We start from the raw sequence: 16521 nt of genomic DNA on the forward strand, positions 1-16521 counted from the left end.
TTCTACCCTTTTTATAGATTGCTATGACCTGGGCCTTCTTCCAGTCCCGTGGAACTTTCCGCCGTTCCAACGATCTCTGACAGATGACAGATAATAATGGTGCTATATTTGTAGCATAGTCAACATAAAATCTTACGGGGATACCGCCTGGGCCAGATGACTTTCAGGTGTCTAAGGATCTTAACTGTTCTACAATCCCAGATACACTAAACACTATGTCAGCCATCCTTTCGTATGTTCGTTAATTGAAAGGGGGAATGGTGCTGCAGTCCTCTATCATAAACGAGTTTTTGAAAGCTAGTTTTAGAATTTCGGCCTTCTGTTTACCATCATCAGTTACATTACCCATACTGTCAGCAAGAGAAGGTATTGATTTATTTATAGCGTTCATAAAATTTAAGGACGACTAAACATTTTTGGGTGTTTTTTAGAATTTGCAGATAAAATATTGCTTTCAAATACGTTAAAAGAGTCTCTCATTGTCCTTCTGACAGCTGCTTTCATTTCGCATAATTTCTGGTTGTCAGCGGGGCAGTGAATACGTTTAAAATGACTGTGCAAGATTCTCTGCTTTCTCAGCAACTTACTAATATGTTTGTTGTACCAAGGTGGATCCTTTCCCTCCCCTATACTTTTGCTAGGCACATACTCCTTTAAATTCCGACCAAAGATGCTCAATATCTTTGTGTCCCGCGGTGAATGCTTGGAGCTGACTATGGAGATATTCATTAATGACACTTTTATTTGCTTTCCCAAACAAGAAAACTCTACGCTGTTTCTTTATTTTTCATTTTTTTTGTAACTTCCACTGACATAGAAGCCACAGCGACTTTATGGTCACTAATTCCTCAAAAAGATCAGGTCTGTTTGTCGCTAAGATGTCTAATATGTTCCCATCTCGAGTTGGTTTTCTAACCAAATGCTCAAGGTTGTATGTTGAGAGCGTTCCTAGAATAACTTCACACGAATCTTTGCTTCTGTCCCCTGTGATAAACGTGTCATTTTCCCAGTCAATGGATGATAGATTAAAGTTTCCACCTATAACTAATGGGTAATTTGGATATTTACTTCCTATGTACTAAAGACTTTCCCTGAAACATTCTGCGACGTTTGTTGCGGATGCTGGTGGTCTATAAAAACATCCTAATACAATGGTCAATCCTTCTGTGATTGACAGCTTTATCCAGATTATTTCACAGTCCGACGCAGTATCGATCTCAACTGCGTTTAAACAGCTTTTAACTGCAATGAACACACCACTTCCCATAGCATCAGTCCTATCCTTCCTAAACATTATCCCCATCAGAGTTCAAAATTTCACTGTTTTTTATGTCTGGTTCCAACCAGCTTTCGGTACCTAATACAATATTGAGATTACTGCTGTTTATTTCGGAGATTAACTCGGGGATCTTGCCACAGACACATTGGCAATTTACCAACATAGATTAAGCATATTTAAATCCTTTGGAATGACCTGTTTAGGCAAACTAAGAATTTTTATAGTTGGCACATCCACATCAGTGTCATGAACTAGTAATTTTTCGGGCCAGCGGCTGGTTTCCCATGGGGAGGAACCTAATCTAAAAAGCCGCCATGTGCACGCCACAAGTACTGTGCTACCCATGTAGCTGCTTCCTGTGTGTAGTACACCCCTGATCTATCGAGGGGCGTCCTACAACCTTTCACCCAGCGCGTAGGTCAAGGAATCAATAGCCATTTTCGTCACAGAGTCGAAGTAGCCTCTGGTTTAGATTCTCCACTAGACACCAAACCAGAGGACCCCGGTCCACCCTGGGTACGATGCTGCAGATCGTCAGCATGGGTTCCACTCCTCGAGAGATGGAGGCCGCCTTCACCAATTTAGCCAGCCGTCGAAAGGTCCCAAGGATTTCCTCGGAACCCCGACGACAGGCATCGTTGGTGCCGACATGCGCAACAATCTGCAGCTGGCTGCACCCCGCACACTCGATAGCCGCCGGAACGGAAGAGCCTCTTCCACTTACTGTACAAGGCCCCCGGCAAGCACACTGAGTGAACGTTGGACTTCTTCCCCGCCCTAGTTACTATGTTCCTGAGCGGCTCCATGATCCGCCTAACATTGGAGCTTCCAATAACTAACAAACCCTTACCCCCACGTGCTTGTCCGGACCTTGCTGAAGGAGCAACCACTATCGTACTCGGTATTGTCTTACGGAAGTAAGTTACACCTCAAGATGGGGTTATTGTCCTGAAACCCAGGTAATGTACAAGCCTTTATCCGAATAAACGCACTTCAGAATTACAACTGCGGTGGATTTTATTCACTATGAAAAATCCAAGTAACAGTTGTGAATGTGCCAGAAGGAATACAACTACAATGTTCAAGGTAATTCACTAATACAGAAACACCAATGAAGTAAATAGGAAGTGAGGGGAAGCCAAGGCGAAATGGATGTACAAAAAATTTTATGAAATCGAAAAATAAATGGTCTTCGAAAGGATTGATTCAATATTACTGAAAAGTCAGAACCACTCTGGGTGAAATTAAAAGCAATTTCCTCAATTATGGATTGTAATTTGAATTCCATTGTTAAGCGCAGAGGCGATGGTGGATAACTGAAAAGAATACACTGAAGCCTTTACGGGGGAGAGGACTTGTCTAATGGAATTGAGAAAGAAATGAGGATTGATATGGAAGAGACAGGGCATCCATTGTTAGACTGTGAGATTAAGAAAACTTTGGAAGAGTTGCGGTCAAATAAGGTGGAACGGATGGATAACATTTCTGCGGAATTCCCGAAATCTTGGGACAAGTGGAAAACAAGTGACTATTCAAGTTTTTCTACAGATAAAGGTACTACAGAGGCAGTTCCGACTTTCCAATGATGCAAGAACCACAATTTAAAACAATCAAGATACGTATATAGGATTTGTCGAGCCGGAAAAAGCGATCGACAGTGTAAAATGATGCAAGATGTTCGAAATTCTGAGGAAAATAGGAGGAAGCCACAGGAAAAGATGGATAATTAGCTTATAATATGTAAAAGAAGAGAGAGGTAACAAAATAATGGAAGTCTAAGAAAGAAGTGCTCTGACTAATAACGATGTAAGACAGAAATGCCCTTTGCCCTACTTTTCAATCTGTATGACAGAAGTAAAAGAAGATACAAAGACATTAATATTCGGGGTAAAAAGAAATTAGTGATAAGATTCGTCGATGACATCACTACCTTAAGTGAAAGTGAAGAATAATTGCATTATGTGTTGAACAGAACGAACTGTATAAAGGGTATATGAATTGAGAATAAACCGAATAAAAGGTAAAGCGACGAAAAGTACAGGGGTCGCGAAATCTGTACGCAGTTCCATATAGATCGAAGAAGTGATCACTATGGTACGATTTGTTTTGGACCCATCCACTATGTTGGAATCTGGCAGTTTATAATCCATGACATACAGTCTTTTAATAGTGTTTTGTTTTGATGGACAACGAATGTTGGGGAAAGAAGATTCCGAGCCATTCCGCTGCAATGTGGCTTTTAGTCCCAGGAAACCGGTAGTGGTACAGTAATATAGGACCAATTAAAGCTGAAGTGGTTATTAATACCCAATATGATTATCCATAGCTGTGGTTGCACCACGTGCGAGGTTGTCTGAGAAGTTTTAGTTATTACATCTAGGGTTAAAAATTAGAAATGTTTCCGTTTTTGCTAACGGTGATAACATATTGTTTTATTTCCTTTAAGTAACATCGTTTCTAAATTAAAAATGTATTTCTTCACATTTTTTGTTATTGTTGGTGGCTGCAGTGTGTAATTGTTGTTGGTGATATAGCATAAATTTGATAGATTAGTGCTGTATTCACACTGAAGGCCAAATAAAAAAAATAGTGAAGAAAGTATATTTTTCACTAGATTTGGTAAAGACTGCAGGGACCTTTGAACATGTGAACGAAGAGAATTTACCCAATCGATCACTGAGTGATAAAACACACAGAATTGTTGGATTCATCTATTAATTGGATGCAATCAATTTTGTCTTTGAATAGAAACACTATCAATGGCAGTAAGTGTACGTTGATGAGATTTATGACAGGAATATAGGGTACCTGTCCTTGATTTCTTTGTCGCAGTTTGTTGCGTTCAACAGTTTTATTTTGATAGTGACCCAGCAGGAACCGGTCGCACCAGGAACTTTGTTTTTCATTGCTGCTATCAGTCCGCAGTTTTGATAACGTTCTCACCGTTAAAAGCAGAAGTTTGACTCGCCTGGTCACCTCTTTGTCTGACCTGACTCCGGTCTACCGGGGTTTCAATACAGCTCTTTATAAGTTCTTCTTCCACTACCACAGAGATGAACACTGTTCTACATTGAATTACTCGGTTATCGTTAGCGCAGATTTGAAGAAACCCGACCATAACGCCGATGGCGTTTCAGTAAAATAGTTTTCCATAGAACAGTTGTGCTGGCAGCATTTAGGATTTCGGTATAAAATTTCTTTCTCATTAATCTGTGGATACTAGTGATTTCTGTATCCGTAATGCTCATTGAGCTTCAAGAAATCTTTGCAGCTTTGAGTATGAAGCATACACTATCTAGGATTTCTTGGTCTACCGTAAAACCGACGGCACAGTGGGACACGGTGTCGTTCGAAAGTCAATACATACGGATCTGTACAATGCAAGATTTAATAATCTGAAATAGATCAATGGTGTCCAGAATACTCTCGTACACAGAGCACGTAGGTTGTTGGTAAGTACCACCTACAGGAAGAAAACAAAAGCCTCATGAAAGCTTCTGAAGATATTATCTATCCACCATGGAAGATTCGCAGCGCTTTGTAATTCAAACAGCAGATGAATGTCCACCTGGTCTTTCCACTGTCTAAATGGTTCAAATGGCTCTGAGAACTATGGGACTTAATATCAGAGGTCTTCAGTCCCCTAGAACTCAGAAATACTTAAAGCTAACTAACGTAAGGACATCACGCACATCCATGCCCGAGGCAGGATTCGAACTTGCGACAGTAGCAGCAGAAGCAGCAGCAGACTGAAGCGCCTAGAACTACTCGGTCATTACGGCCGGCTTTCCATTGTCTGAAACATAGTGAATGATATATTTCCACTTTTAGTGGCTCTGTGAAGTATGATTTCATTCTGCAGAAAGCAGGTGTGCATAAGATTTCCTGTCAGTGCGGATTGTCGTATATCGTGCGTACTTTATTTACAGCACCATCGACGTTACAGCGCCTGCTACGGCTTGATATATCTGCTGCGGCAGAGCACTGTATGCATGCAAACCAAGTTATGGACTATGAGAATGTTCGTATTTTAAGATGTGTATCTTTGTTATGGCATTCGGTACTGGGGGAAGTCAATCAATTGATTTAATTAATTGTGATGATGAATTCTGCTTCGATAAAATGTAGAATCCACCATTGCCAAACATCATTAATAGACGCCTTCGAGGTAGAGTATATATCTACACTATGTTTCCCGTGTGGTATTTCTTCCACTCTTCCCAAAATAAGATTGACCACCATCACAGACCTCAACCTATGGAGCTACGAGACGAAGTGCAAATGAAATTCATTATTTTCCCTAAAAAAGACATACATAAAGCCCATTAAAAAAAGAAGTAAGCCATGGATAAGATCGCACGTTACTTGTTACTTGAATTCTACGTAAAAAACGTACTGCACTTCACACCAAGACAAAAAAAGACGTACCTTGAAGAAATTATCCACATGGAACAGAAATCGAGATACATGATGTACACGTACAAGTAAGCAAACGTTTACAATTTCGGCGAAACTGGATGATTTATTCAAGAGAAAGTGCTTCACAAATTGAGCAAGTCACTGATGCGTTGTGTTGGTCCATATCTAGCCCTTATGCAAGTAGTTGTTCGGCTTGGCATTGACTGATAAAGTTGTTGCATGTCCTCCTGAGGGATATCGTGCTATATTCTGTCCAGTTGGTGCTTTAGAACGTTAAAATTCCGAGCTGGTTGGAGGGCTTTGCCCAGAACGTTCTCATTTGGTGAGGGATCCAGCTACCTTGCTGGCAAAGGTTCCGTTTGGCAAGCATGAAGACAAGCATTAGAATCTCTTGCTGTGTGCAGACAGATATTAACCTGCTGAAACGTAAGCCCAGAAGGACTTTCCATGAAGGGCGTAGAATATCTTCGAAGTACCGCTGTGCTGTAAGGGTACAGCGGATGACAGTCAAAAGGGCTCCTTCTTTGAAAAGAAATGGCACCCCAGACCCTCACTCCTGGTTGTCAGACTGTATGGCAGGTGACAATCATGATGGTCTTCACTGCTCTCCACGGCCGGTACTCGGGACTCGTCACAGTAGACAATTCTGTTGCACTCAGGGAAATACCAGGCCGAAGACGTAGCAATTTGTTTAGCAGATTTTTCGACGGTACATTTATCTGTCAGTTTCAACCAATCTCTGAAGCAACGTCTCGGTTTCTTTCTCTTCTTTATACAAGGCGTAAAAGTCAATGCAACAAATGCATTTTGTGTATTGATAGCGATGCTCACAGGTATAAACATACGCACCACGTGACAGCTGTTTCAAAACTGAGGATAAATCTGACAAAGACGGCTGGTACGTCTACGCACTTGTGTGGTAAAACAGTGGATAGGAAATAGCGAATTTAATACACAAGTTTGATCGCGTAATGGTGCCTTTAATTATGTGTCTAATGTATCATTGGCACAGCGAAATTTAGATTAAAGCACGCCTTTCTTTACAAGAAAGGTGGCGAGAAAGACTTAAATAACTACGGTCCATTTTCCTTAGTGTCTGCTTTTTTCCAAAATACACTCCTGGAAATGGAAAAAAGAACACATTGACACCGGTGTGTCAGACCCACCATACTTGCTCCGGACACTGCGAGAGGGCTGTACAAGCAATGATCACACGCACGGCACAGCGGACACACCAGGAACCGCGGTGTTGGCCGCCGAATGGCGCTAGCTGCGCAGCATTTGTGCACCGCCGCCGTCAGTGTCAGCCAGTTTGCCGTGGCATACGGAGCTCCATCGCAGTCTTTAACACTGGCAGCATGCCGCGACAGCGTGGACGTGAACCGTATGTGCAGTTGACGGACTTTGAGCGAGGGCGTATAGTGGGCATGCGGGAGGCCGGGTGGACGTACCGCCGAATTGCTCAACACGTGGGGCATGAGGTCTCCACAGTACATCGATGTTGTCGCCAGTGGTCGGCGGAAGGTGCACGTGTCCGTCGACCTGGGACCGGACCGCAGCGACGCACGGATGCACGCCAAGACCGTAGGATCCTACGCAGTGCCGTAGGGGACCGCACCGCCACTTCCCAGCAAATTAGGGACACTGTTGCTCCTGGGGTATCGGCGAGGACCACTCGCAACCGTCTCCATGAAGCTGGGCTACGGTCCCGCACACCGTTAGGCCGTCTTCCGCTCACGCCCCAACATCGTGCAGCCCGCCTCCAGTGGTGTCGCGACAGGCGTGAATGGAGGGACGAATGGAGACGTGTCGTCTTCAGCGATGAGAGTCGCTTCTGCCTTGGTGCCAATGATGGTCGTATGCGTGTTTGGCGCCATGCAGGTGAGCGCCACAATCAGGACTGCATACGACCGAGGCACACAGGGCCAACACCCGGCATCATGGTGTGGGGAGCGATCTCCTACACTGGCCGTACACCACCGGTGATCGTCGAGGGGGCACTGAATAGTGCACGGTACATCCAAACCGTCATCGAACCCATCGTTCTACCATTCCTAGACTGGTAAGGGACCTTGCTGTTCCAACAGGACAATGCACGTCCGCATGTATCCCGTGCCACCCAACGTGCTCTAGAAGGTGTAAGTCAACTACCCTGGCCAGCAAGATCTCCGGATCTGTCCCCCATTGAGCATGTTTGGGACTGGATGAAGCGTCGTCTCACGCGGTCTGCACGTCCAGCACGAACGCTGGTCCAACTGAGGCGCCAGGTGGAAATGGCATGGCAAGCCGTTCCACAGGACTACATCCAGCATCTCTACGATCGTCTCCATGGGAGAATAGCAGCCTGCATTGCTGCGAAAGGTGGATATACACTTACTAGTGCCGACATTGTGCATGCTCTGTTGCCTGTGTCTATGTGCCTGTGGTTCTGTCAGTGTGATCATGTGATGTATCTGACCCAAGGAATGTGTCAATAAAGTTTCCCCTTCCTGGGACAATGAATTCACGGTGTTCTTATTTCAATTTCCAGGAGTGTATTCAAGAAAGTAATGTGTCAACCGTAGTCCGACACTGAAGTAGAATCTGTGTACTTGACATAACACCGTTTGGATTCGAGAAGGATTTTCCAACTGAAAATGCTGTTTACACTTCACTTATGAAATTCAATTTTTAAGGGAAATGTTGCAAGCTGGTAATTTTTGTGATCTCTTCAAGTCGTCGTTTGTGCAGATCGTGTTTCTCTCCTACAAAAACTTTGGATCTAGGGGACTGATGAAATTACAAACAAATGCTGTTAATCACACTTAAAAACCATAACTCTAATAGATGGCTGTGCTGCATCATTCATACAACAGTTGAAGGAGAGGAAACAAACGTGACTGGGGTGAACTCAGGAAGGGAGTCCCACGTCATTCCCTTGTGTGTCCATACTGTTCCTCGTTTAAGTCAGCCATGTTCCTTTAACATTCATCTGGCAAAATTCGTACTTCTTGCAGACGGTACCAGTGTTATAATAAATCCCTTTAGAGAGAAATCAACAAAAGAAATAATGTTAATGATGATCTTCAACTAGTTACAAAGTTGTTTCCGGAACTGCACTCAGTCTTCATTAGAGACACTGTATTCATATAGTTCTATACCACAAACGGAATCATACAAACAATTGATGTAGCACATGAATGTGGTCAGCAACTAGAGTAGAATTCCCCAAACTTTAGGTGCACTTATTGACGAGATTTGAACTGGAAGAGGCATAATACTGAGCTGCTCAGACAATTTAGTTCATATACTATTGTCATGATGAATTCGTGTCAGTTTGAGAGGAATAGTCATATCCCTACCAACAACTCTACCAGAAAAGATTACTTTTATTTCTCATCATTAAAGCTGCAGTTGCTCTTAAGGGAGCTCAGTACGCTTCGACTAAAATCTTTGATCCTTTCACGAGTTACATAAAATGAGTGACGTGTAGCAAAGCTTATCTTAAATCTACAATCATGTTCATGGAGAACTACTTCTGATCCACAGGCTAGATTTTTTTAACAAAATTAGTAGCTTGAAAACAGAAAAACCTAATTTTACGGTATAGTTTCACGAACAGAGCTGGCAGATAGTATTAATTGCTGACATATATACACATGCTATAAATTGATTCATTCCGCATCATTTCGTTAAAAAAATTTCATATGCTGTTTGGAACTAATAACTAAAGCAAATCTGTTTGCAACAAAATTCTTTAATGTATCTACGCCCAATGAATCCATCAACACTGTGCAATACCACATTCAGTGTGGTTTTCGTCCCAGTTGCGACATCACTGACTAGCTTTTTTACCTTACCTGCCTTATTTCACTAGATAAAAGAATATCCGCCATATTTATCTCTCTTGATATCTAAAAGTGATTCAGCTACATACTTATGCACTCGCAGTTACCAATGTTTGGCCTACGGTATGCTTTCTTCGCCAGCGTCGTATGTATGCCGAGATCAACCACATCTCCTCCCTCGTTCAACCTACTGCAGTCGTGCCTCAAGGCTCTGCAGATACTCCCAAACCACTACTCCTCATCTATCGCCTGTAATACACTGACAACAATGTCAATGAATAAAATTTTGTTTCTGTGTGGATCCACAGCCTCTAAATACTTAATAAAATAGATCGTGGTCCGTAGAACGCAGTAATGCAAACTACAGAGGTGGTTTGCATTGCACCTTACTACGGCTAACGCTGTTTTATTAGCTATCAATACCCACAATGTCCTCCTACTATCCTATGCCGCCCTCCAATGTCATTTGAATTTCATGATCGCGATCTGCAATAAATGGTTCAAGTAAATCGACAGAAAAGGTGAGCAACAATCTTTGTTCGCACCAATCAAAAGGACGAATCCCAACAGACTGACAAGACGACTGTACACTTATTTCGGTTAGTTAAAAAATGGATAACATGGTGCAAAGAAATTGGAAGGGACACACAAGAAATCCGAATTATTTCCCAAGATACTGAGGAACGTTTGTCACTTAGAAATTATCTGCAAGATTCCAAAGTTTCAGTAAAACACACAAAAAGAAGACCAGAGAAGCATCGAAAATAATGAGAAAAATTTTTAAAAAAGAGAAAACAACTGAAACGATCGTAGTCCGCAGTAGCTCTTATGTAAAAGAACAAGAGAGCTTTTGCGTCAGCTTTTACGGCTCGTTCCGAATATGTCTGAACAGTATGTAGCCGTAACATGAGCAGAAGAGAAAGACGAGTTACAACCATTTATAGGTCAATACTGCGCCGTAAGAACATGAAGATACAAAAGCAGTGAATGGTTTGTGTTCATTGCTTTACGACGGATCAAATACTCTTCACAGCAGAGTGGTAAATTACAAGGTTACACATTTAAAAAAAATTGAGATCATGGCTACTGAGAAAACTACGGCTGTAACAGTAGATGTTTCGGAATGTCTGTCAGAGACAATGTGCATGTTGTGACTGAGTTAGCACACTGTGGGTGACGGCTGCCACGCGATCTGACACGACGTCTGGATTACCGTCATGCGGAGTCCGCTCCTGGCCAGGTGGCGACCAGTAATTAGCGCTAATGCCTCTGGATGCCTTGGTAATTGCCTTAAGCATATAGCTGGCCACCTCGCCGGCAGTTCCCGAGCTGCTACGGCGGTGGAGGTGGCCGTTGGGAGTCGTGGGGCGCGGTCCCTCCGGTGAAGACAGGCGGAGCAAACGTAATCACAAACGTGCGCTTTTACCGTTACCTGTAGTGGAAACCGTCAAGAGGATCATATCAACCCATCAACTCATTAGCACCAAACTTACTTTTAATCATCTCTTATTTTACAATTTTAGGGAAACTGTATCATGGCAGCCCAATTCACACATACTTTTATTCACTTGCTGTCTTCATTTGAGAACTTGTTTGTTGTTTTATCGTTACACTGCTCTCTAGCAAATGACAAGAAATAAGGGAAGTAGTGATAAACTCATAACAACATTCCATAATTATTATTTATCCTATAAAAACTCACTTTAACAAAAGAATTCGCTCAAAAACTTTTCAAAACAAAAATTTTGTTATTCGGGAAAGCGTTGAATACTGAGCGTAACAACTACACTTAACGCAATACCTACTAGGTTCTCTTTACACCTCTGAAACCAGAATTTTTCTTACATTTCATGCTTGTAGCTGACGTGCAGTTTCTGGCATGTCTGAAATATTATGAGACGAGTTTTGTTAGTCTTCCCTTAGTTGACGTCATTTCAACACCTTCCTTCAGTTACTTTCTTGCAATCTGTCCTCTGAGTCCTTTCACAGTAAGAGAAGTTCCTTTATTGCAGCTCTTGATAAGCAGGTATTCATTTATAAAGTCATATCGACCATCCTCGCTCCAGAACCACTTCTTTGTCAGGAACCGAAATTGCATGTTTTTCTATCAGCAATTCGTAAGATGGACGCATCCTATGATTCTTGTACGTCTTCGATGCACGCGGTTGTGGAACCCAGAGCTTTTCTTTGTAGCACGATTTCCAAAGTTGGGCCCTGTCGTCAGGGACCACGGACTCAAAAATAGTTCCTAATGCAACACAGTTACTATAATTCCATTTTGCGACCAAGATTTCCTTCTCTCTATCAAATCTGAAATATCACTCTATTTCTTTTTCGTGACGTCATGACAGTTTCTTATTCCCGTTTATCTTATGGTTGCTAAACCTAAACTAAGCTAAATTCCGTACGAACACGTCATGAAGGCCCTACAGTACCGACCGGCCGCCGTGTTGTCCTCAGCCCACAAGCATCACTGAATTCAAGTATGGAGGAGCATGTGGTCAGCACACCGCTCTTCCGGCCGTTTGTCAGTTTACCAGACCGGAGCCGCTACTTCTCGATGAAGTTGCTCCTCAGTTTGCCTCACAAAGGTTCAGTGCACCCCGTTTGCCAACAGTTCTTAACTTCGGTGATCTGACGGGAACCGGTGTTGGTGTTACCACTGGGGCAAGGTCTTTGGCTCTCTTATGGTTCCACTTGAAAGAAATTCTAGTGGCACATCCTAATTGCCATCATTCTAATCCTTCCTACAACACGTATATTAAGAAGCTATAACATCAGCCATCCTGTGGCCGGCCGCGGCGGCCGTGCGGTTCTAGGCGCTCATTCCGGAACCGCACGACTGCTACGGTCGCAGGTTCGAATCCTGCCTCGGGCATGGATGTGTGTGATGTCCTTAGGTTAGTTAGGTTATGTAGTTCTAAGTCTAGGGGACTGATGACCTCAGATGTTAAGTCCCATAGTGCTCAGAGTAATATGAGCCTTTTGAACCATTAGCCATCAGTACAACATAATGCCCATGGTTTATATCCATTGCGATGGACTTGAGTCTGATAAACGGCCTTATATGGTCACGTCCACAGTGTCTCATAATCACTTTATCCGCTGTTGGATTTTCATGAAATCTGCCAGGCTCTTTCAAGAGTACATATCTTTGATAATTTTGTACAACAGCCTCTGCTAATGGTTTTATTTTGGTATATTAGTCACTTTTCTTTTCATTGACCTTTCTATTGTAATTGAAATTCAATATAGATTTCAGTTCAAGATACGTTACTGCATCCTCCACTCTATGATACCAAAACCCAAAACCATTGTCCTCAGATAATCTCTTACAGTGGACAATTTAGACACTACCCCACTATTAAACTTGGAAATAACCAACATGCTCTGCAAGAACACTCCACTGTTGTTAACAGCCTTGAACTGAATACCTGATGAAGAGAAATAACAACAGTACCCATCGTTTTGTACGACTTCGTACAAAGTTGTAAGGAGAGGTCAGCTACAGAGTGCTGCGCCAACTGTCGTCGTAGGAAAGCAGTACAGCAGCAGAAATGATTAGCAAAAAAGTTAACACAACGAAGAGAAGTTTTAATTAACTTCTGTTTCTCCAAGCGAAAGAAGACTTATTACAAATAAGCTGCAAGAACTAAAGTCAAGCTCAAGTACAGCAAAAAATAAGATTCGCTGTCCTAGCCACAAACGAGGGTTCGTAGAGTAGTGGCTCCAGCTGTAACTGGTGTGAGCGGCTGCCGCCATTCGTAGCGCGGGACGCCTACAGTGCAGTGCTGCTGGAGGTGTGGCTCAGTGGACTCGCACTACTGGCTCCGTGTATCCTGCGCGACGAATCTCAGCGTTGGACAGAAACTTGCCATTCTGTTACCAACAACAACATGCCGTAGGGTGGTATCGCTGGATGATGCAAAGCCCCGTTTTTGCAGTAAGCTTCAATATGCAACAAAAAAAGTCCATTGCTTGTCTGAAGTAGCGTACATTCTAAGAATCGTAAGAAAAACCGACTGTCCTCAGTTGAGTATAGTGGTTGCGAATGTTTAACGTCAGTTAGGTGTTTTAATTTCCTTACAGTTTCCTATTTGTTCTGTCCATTGAATCCGACTACACAGAATATTTCACGTCATGTGATATCTTTGGTACAATCCATAGTGAAAGACGTAGGGAGTGGGGGTGGGGATCGGTGGGGGCGTCGTTGGTGGGCGAATATATATGTATATATATGCACTACTGGCCATTAAAATTGCTACACCTAGACGAAATGCAGATGATAAACGGGTATTCATTGGACAAATATATTATACTAGAACTGACATGTGATTACATTTTCACGCAATTTGGGTGCATACATCCTGAGAAATCAGTACCCAGAACAACCACCTTTGGCCGTAATAACGGCCATGATACGCCTGAGCATTGAGTGACACAGAGCTTGGATGGCGTGTACAGGTACAGCTGCCCATGCAGCTTCAACACGATACCACGGTCCATCAAGCGTATTGTGATGAGCCAGTTGCCGGCACCATTGATCAGACGTTTTCAGTTGGTGAGAGTACTGGAGAATGTGCTGGCCAGGGCAGCAGTCGAACATTTTCTGTATCCAGAAAGGCCCATATAGGACCTGCAACATGCGGTCATGCATTATCCTGCTGAAATGTAGGGTTTCGTAGGGATCGAATGATGGGTAGAGCCACGGGACGTAACACATCTGAAATGTAACGTCCACTGTTCAAGCTGCCGTCAATGCGAACAAGAGGTGACCCAGACGTGTAACCAATGGCACCCCATACCATCACGCCGGGTGATACGCCAGTATGGCAATGACGAATACAACCTTCCAATGTGCGTTCACACGTTTGCGACCATCATGATGCTGTAAACAGAACCTGGATTCATCCAAAAAGTGACGTTTTGCCATTCGTGCACCCACGTTCGTCGTTGAGTACAGCATCGCTGGCGCTCCTGCCTGTGATGCAGCGTCAAGGTTAACCGCAGCCATGGTCTCCGAGCTGATGGCCCATGCTGCTGCAAACGTCGTCGAACTGTTCGTGCAGATGGTGGTTGTGTTGCAAACGTCCCATCTTTTGACTCAGGGATCGAGACGTGGCTACACGATCCGTTACAGCCATGCGGATAAGATGCCTGTCATCTCGACTGTTAGTGATACGAGGCCGTTAGGATCCAGCACGGCGTTCCGTATTACCCTCCTGAACCCACCGATTCCATATACTGCGAACAGTCATTGGATCTCGACCAATGCGAGCAGCAATGCCGCGATACGATAAACTGCAATCGCGATAGGCTACAATTCGACCTTTATCAACGTCGGAAACGTGATGGTACGCATTTTTCCTGCTTACATGAGGCATCACAACAACGTTTCATCAGGCAACGCCTGTCAACTGCTGTTTGTGTATGAGAAATCGGTTGGAAACTTTCCTCATGTCAGCACGTTGTAGGTGTCGCCACTGGCGCCAACCTTGAGTGAATGCTCTGAAAAGCTAATCATTTGCATATCGCAGCATCTTCTTCCTGTCGGTTAAATTTCGCGTCTGTAGGACGTCATCTTCTTGGTGTAGCAATTGTAATGGCCAGTAGTGTATATAATGGATTGACAGATTTTTCATATATCGAGATATATTAACAAAGGAATTTTTATCAATGCTTGGACTTACGGAAAGAGTAGAGTTTTCTTGCCACGAAACATCACTCCATCTGAAGATGCTGACCCCGTAAATTGTTCCGTACATGAAATATCATTTGCGGGGGCTACATTGGATAAACTGAGGGAGATTATACTACCAGTCTGACCTCTGTGCTTCACTGATCGTTGGAAAAGAGACTTTCTTACAAGTCTTCTAGAAATGAATTCAATCTCTAAACATCTTTGATGTATAATTGCATAGGTGATTTGATGAAAGCTGATTGTATGGTTCGAGATTCCTTTTCAGTTTGCCTACATAAATCGTAGATGATTGAGGTTTGATAATGGTTCTGGAGCCATAAAGTTTCATTTGATTATTGCTTTTATATGTGGGTTTCAGGCACAATCCCCCGTTTCGTTCTATGCTCCAAGATTGTTGGAGAGACTCAGCGATGGTGATCAACTTTAGGGGGGAATACCAACTGGCCTGAGGTGTATAAGGGAATTTGGATTGAGGAAGGAGGCGTGCGAGGGTAGTCTGTAAAGTTATACAGATCCTGTATGACATCGTGGGTGGTGGATACCGCATTTGCCTATTGAGCAGAAGACAGGAGTTCGAGCCTCGGTCTTGCTGTTTTCAACAGTGGCAGTAAGTGCTGTCGTGGGTAACGCTGCTATTGCTCCTACAAGAACGTTCACAGACTTGATTTCAAGAAAAACTGATGGCACCTTATTCATTTCTCCAATTGTACTTCCTTAGGAAGAAATTTATATCTAGCGACATGTTAAAATCAGTGCTGTGTGAGAGCCAGTAAAAATCAATCTAAATGCTGTCTTCGTCATATCGAACCCCATCATTGAGCAATATATCTGTGGTCTGGTACCTCTGCCTTCTCCTGAGAGTCGTTTACTATCTCTTCAAACTTTCCTCCAAGTACTCTTAACGATTATTATAATTTTTAACTAGAACACCAGAACTTGTATGTCCAAAACGTCTTAACATCACCGAAAACAGAACTAGGCTGCTTAGTAATCCCATCTAATACTTTTTAATTTGCCCTCACATAGACAATCTCAACGGACATTTTAACCTCCTCCTTAACTCCTATTTAAATTTTTGGTAATCGGAAAAGGGGTGGGGCTTGGTTAGCAGATAGAACACGCTTCGTTGTTAAATAAATCTCAATATTAAATCTTCCCAGAATATTAAATGGAGAGAAGTTGCTTTAAATGATAAGAGAACAGATTATTTTATTTTATTTATTGTTGTTTTGAAAGTAACACACTAACAACACCTTGATGTACATGACTACTCTGTAGTTAATTAAGTGCCTGCC

This window comes from Schistocerca serialis, chromosome 9 (assembly GCF_023864345.2).
Source record: "Schistocerca serialis cubense isolate TAMUIC-IGC-003099 chromosome 9, iqSchSeri2.2, whole genome shotgun sequence".
Taxonomy (NCBI): Eukaryota; Metazoa; Arthropoda; class Insecta; order Orthoptera; family Acrididae; genus Schistocerca; species Schistocerca serialis.